Raw genomic sequence first — 5660 nt, 5'->3', positions numbered from 1 at the left:
CAAAGTCCTGGCTGGGATGATTTATTTGGGGATTGGTCCTCCTTTGAGCAGGGGGTTGGACTAGATGATCTCCAGAGGTCCCTTCCAACCCTGATATTCTATGATTGGAAGGGAAATGGACACAGAGAAAAGGTGGGTGAAGAGAGAGGAAATAAGGAGGAGCTCAGAGATGGGAGAGACAGAGTGGCAGAGCAGGAGGGGGGAAGGAAATTAGGTGTGGGTGAAATGATGTGGATACAATAAGAATGACGTGTCTGAGATCAAGGCGGGGGGACTCCCCTCTCAGTTTTTCCTACTTGCTCTTCCCCTTTGGCAGGGCTCTTCACTAGACATAGGTCTCAGCCTCCACCAGTGTCCCCACCTCTGGCCCAGAGACTGCTCACCTGGGCCCCCCTATGTAGGCAGAAGGGGTTCAAACTCCTGATGCAAGGAATCCCTGCATCCCTCATCTCAACAAGTGACTATCCCATTGGTTTCCCCAAGTATAAAATTTCTAGTTTTTGAATATCTATTTCTATTAACTGTCAGTCAGGTCCATGGTTTAACCTTGAGAATCTTTTAAATTCTCCATCTTTGTTTTCCATGTGACATGGAGCTGGAGATAAATGTGTTTGTATACAGTGATTGTCACAAGTAGGTCATCTTCTAAACTGTTGGCTTGAAAGACTAATTGTATGACAAACCCCAAAACAGCAAGGCATGATTAATTCACTGAAGACTGATTGTCCGGAAAGAGAGAGAAGGCTGCTGTCAGTGACAACTATATTTGGTTTTAGAGTAGCAGCCGTGTTAGTCTGTATCCGCAAAAAAAAAAAAAGGAGGACTTGTGGCACCTTAGAGACTTATGCTCAAATAAATTTGTTAGTTTCTAAGGTGCCACGACTATATTTGGATGACTCGAAATTGTCTATCATTGCCAGGAGCTTCCTACATCTCTAACACCACATTCAAAATGGAGCATTTGTGCACTAGAAAACTTCAGACATATTCCACGCCGTGCTAATAGGGGAAGGGAGTGGGTAGAGAGCAAGGCTACAAGAAGGAAAATTCATTACCCCTACTGTTAAATTGATAACTTAGAATCTTTAATTGTAATGGCATCTATTATGTAGCCTTTCCACAGTACAGTTTAGGCAGTCACTTATTTTAACTGTTGGTTTGATTTTCTTGCATTTTTCCATTCCTTGCTACTGATACATTTTCATGGCTGTGAATCTGTGACAATCTTATGCTATTGAAATATAAATCATTTGGAATATACGTTCATGCAGAGTAGCAGTCTTTTTAATCTCTCCTCATACGGCTGCTGGTCCATACCCCTAATAATTTTTGTTGCTCTTTTCTGAACCTTTTCCAATTCCAATAGATCCTTTCTGAGATGGGGCGATCACATCTGCACACAATTCAAGATGTGGGAAAACCATGGATTTATATAGAGGCATTATAATATTTTCTGTCTTCTTATCTATCCCTTTCTTAATGGTTCCCAACATTGTTAGATTTTTTGACTGCTTCTGCACATTGAGTGGAGGTCTTCACAGAAGTATCCACAATGACTCCAACATCTCTCGAGTGGTACCAGCTACTTTATATGTATAGTTGGGATTATGCTTTCCAATGTGCGTTACTTTGCATTTATCCACATTGAATTTCATCTGCCATTTTGTTGCCCAGTTACGTGAGATCCCTTTGTAGCTCTTTGCAGTCGCTTTGGACATCACTATCTTGAGTACTTATGTATGAGGGGGGATTTGATAGCAGCCTTCAACTACCTGAAGGGGGGTTCCAAAGAGGATGGAGCTAGGGTGTTCTCAGAACAAAGAGCAATGGTCTTAAGTTGCAATGGGGGAGGTCTAGGTTGGATATTAGGAAACACTATTTCACTAGGAGGGTGGTGAAGCACTGGAATGGGTTACCTGGGGGCGGGGGGTGGAATCTCCATCCTTAGAGGTTTAAGGCCCAGCTTGACAAAGCCCTGGCTGGGATGATTTAGTTGGGGCAGGTCCTGCTTTGAGCAGGGGCTGGACTAGATGACCTACTGAGGTCTCTTCTAACCCTAATCTATGACTGGCTTGCCCAGGCTCACTATTTCAACATTCCCAGTGGTAATCCACCGGTTGGGAAAGGCAGTCCCTGCTTGCAGCTTTCTGAACAATCCTGTGTTCTTAAGATGCTCATGTCATGCGCCTTCCCTGATCAGCCTGTATCGATGTTCGTGATGCATCTCCAGTGTTCCACCAGTAGCCCTCTCTGTTGATGTACTCAGTAGCTAGGTGGTCTGGCGTCAAAATAGGGATATGCATGCTGTCTATCCACCGCAGTCTGGGAACCCCATTGCTGCAGATCCATCTACTATGTCCTGCAGATTGCTGAGAGTCATGGTCCTGCATAGCAGGAGGCGATTAATGGCCCTGAACACTTATCACAATAGCCCCCATGGTGAATTTCCCAGCTCCAAATTGATTCCCAATTGACTGGTAGCAGTCTGGAGTTGCAACTTTCCACAGTGCAATCACCACTCGCTTCTCCACTGTCAGTGCAGCTCTCATTCTGGTGTCCTTGTGCAGGAGGGCTGGGGTGAGCTCAGTGTGCAGATTCAGGAATGTGGTCTTGCACATCCGAAAGTTGTGCGGCCCCAGCTCATCATCCCAAGCCTGTGTTACAATGTGATCCCACCAATCAATGCTTGTTTTTTGGGGCCCAGAAGTAGCATTCCACCATTTGCAGTTGCTCCATGAATACCACCAACAACTTTGCATTTGTTCTTGCTATGCCCCACAGCAATCTGTCCTCCAAGGAACTGGCACTTTGTCCGCCCATTTGGTTCTTCTTTCAGCTCTTCAAATACTCCATGATCGTGCACCCTGTGATTGCAACACTCATGACAATATTGCAGAATTGTGCAGGCTCCATGCTTCTGTCAGAGATGGTGGACAGCAAGGAGGGCCACACGGGTTTGTGGAATTTTGAAAAAGAGGCATGAAAATTATGGAATACAGACTCCCTCTACACTGGCTCAACTCCGCTGGCTGGCGCAGAAGATGGAGAAGGTTCATGGTCTGGTTCTCACCCTGCACTTTTACATTGGCTAGGACCAGCAACAGCTATGCTGGAATTGAGCATTCCTTGCACCCTTTGAGGGTGTGGCTGTGTGGAGACACATGGGGTGATGGACTAGAGAAGACTCCTTGTACCCTCTCCTCAGCCACAAGACATGGCCTCTGCCTATTGTTGTTAAACCACATGAGATAATAATGCCCTTTTGCATGACGGCCACCAGCCAATCTTCAAGCTGCTGTGAAGGTAACTGCTAGTCTGTAAGTGCTGACTGTCCTGCAAAACCAATACACTTGGGCAAGTCCCAAGAGCCCCAGTCAAATGCAGACAGTCTCTTGCCTGAGTACATCTCTTCTGATTCATTTTGAGCACAATTTCCCTTTGATTGTTCTGGCGCTAGCACCTGCTTTGAAATGGTTTTCGAACTGTAACAGTGAGCACTTTTGAGCTTTGTTCTGTCATTCTCACAAGGTCAGGAGACTACGGAACAAATTCAGCCCTGGAAATTTCATTGGGATGACAGCGCTCAAGAGTACACCTGGGTGAGTAAGGGTTGCATGACTGTGCCCTGGAGATTATGCATCTGGCATTCCAGACCTCCTGGGGGGAAATGCCTGGAATGCTGCACACCCCACTCTTCAAAGTGTGGATTACCTCTCTAGAGTCCCCTAACTTTTCCACTAGATCATACTCTCTGGGATTGTCTCACTATGTATGTGTGCAGCATCTAACACAATGGGGCTCTGAGATGTGGCTTCTTAGCGCCAGCTGTCGCAGCTCATGCTTTTGCACTGGAAGTCTGTGCTTCAATCCCAAATGTGCCAGCCAAGATGGTGGACGTGACACTATATCTTTAAAAAACATAAATAGCAATCTACTGTGCAGTAGATCTAGCCAAAGGGTGGGGGAGAGGAAGAGAAAATACTGAGGCCATGTCTACACTTACTGGTAGATTGGCACTGCTGAGATTGATGCAGCGGTGTTGATTTAGCGGGTCCGGTGAAGACCCACCAAGTCAATGGTAGAGCAATCTCCCGTTGACTCTGGTACTCCAGCTCCCCGAGAAGAGCAAGGTAAGTCGGCGGGAGAGCATCTCCCATCAACACAGCACAATGTAGACACCACGGTAAGTTGACCTAAGCTATATCAACCTCAGTTACGTTATTCATGTAACTGAAGTCGTGTAATGTATTGTGGTGTAGAGAAGGCCCGAGGATGGACCCGATAACCAAATTGCTGCTGCTGTAGAATCCTTGCTCTAGATCCTCAGCTGGTGGAAATGAGCTGATGATGACTTCCGGGGAGCTCTGTTCACTTGCACCAGCTGAGAATCTGGCCCTTTAGTCTTTTCATTTCCTGACTTTGTTATGTTTGCTCTGCTACATTAATGAAATTTCTGCATCTTATAGCTCTCTCTGTATCTCCAGCAAAGTGCTTTGGGAGTCTTCTTAAGGAAGAGTGCTCCAGAAAAGTTAAGACAGAATCATAGAATATCAGGGTTGGAAGGGACCTCAGGAAGTCATCTAGTCCAATCCCCTGCTCAAAGCAGGACCAATCCCCAATTTTTGCCCCAGATCCTAAATGGCCCCCTCCAGGATTGAACTCACAACCCTGGGTTTAGCAGGCCAATGCTCAAACCACTGAGCTATCCCTCCCCCCAGAATAAATCCCCCTGCAGGCCGGGGGCACCCTGACCCCGACATGATTCGAACACGCAGCCTTCTGATCTGGAGTCAGACGCGCTACTGTTGCGCCACGAGGTCCCAAGTTTTATAGTTTGCTGTAATTAATTTTTTTTCACTCTCCCATATAAAAATTTAGAAATACATTAACAGGATGTTCCAAATTTCTCCTGGGACTTCCTCAATGCTTGTGATCTACCAGAGATTACTGCTATATAACTTCCAATTTCCCTAGAAAATAAAGCATTATTTATAAGATGAAACAGAGGCAGGCAATTCTATAAAAATGTAGAGCATATATAGAGGTCCCTAGATCCTGCCCCTGAAGGTCAGAGTATTTAAGTGATGCATAAAGCTGGGTGTTGTATTCTGGTACAACTACGACTGGCCCAAATTTGCCTATTCCTTATGAATAGGCATGAAAACAAATAGCTCAGTCCAGAGCATACTTGAGGGTCTGATACTTACTGACCCCAAGCCCTCTTTACACTGCTCTGGCAAAGTGAAAGGGTCTTAGAGTAAGTGTAAATCTAATTTAAGCCCATTGGAAGGCTCCTTTACACTGCTGGAGTGGTGTAAGGGGCCTAGGTGTAAATGAAAATTAGACCAACAGTTCCACCTTTGAGAAGAAGCTTGACCTTGTGGTTAAGGGACCGAACATGGTTCAGTTCCCAGCTCCACCACAAATTCCTTATGTGGCTTTTGGGGTCTCTCTGTGCCCTCAGGTCCCCAGCTGTGAAAGGGTAGAGTAACCCTTCCCCTCTCCCACCCTTGTTCTCTCTTGTCTGTCTAGGTCAGGGGTCTCAAAGTCCTGGCCCGCAGGCCATCTGCAGCCCGAGAACCTCCCCACTGCGGCCCGTAGAAACTTTAAATAAAGTTATTTCATCCGGCCCTCATGGCGGCCTGCCAAGGGGGGGAGCA

General features: G+C 46.2%; 1 non-coding gene across 1 annotated transcript; it reads right to left on the bottom strand.

Annotated features, from left to right (window-relative positions):
- Positions 1-4748: 4748 nt before the first annotated feature.
- Positions 4749-4820, bottom strand: TRNAW-CCA (transfer RNA tryptophan (anticodon CCA)). The gene has a single exon. It is a non-coding gene; the product is annotated as a tRNA-Trp (tRNA).
- Between the last annotated feature and the right edge of the window lie 840 nt (positions 4821-5660).

The sequence above is a fragment of the Lepidochelys kempii genome, chromosome 5 (genome assembly GCF_965140265.1).
Source record: "Lepidochelys kempii isolate rLepKem1 chromosome 5, rLepKem1.hap2, whole genome shotgun sequence".
NCBI lineage: Eukaryota > Metazoa > Chordata > Testudines > Cheloniidae > Lepidochelys > Lepidochelys kempii.
The sequence above is the reverse complement of the archived record's forward strand: the minus strand, read 5'-3'. Positions and strand labels throughout refer to the sequence as shown.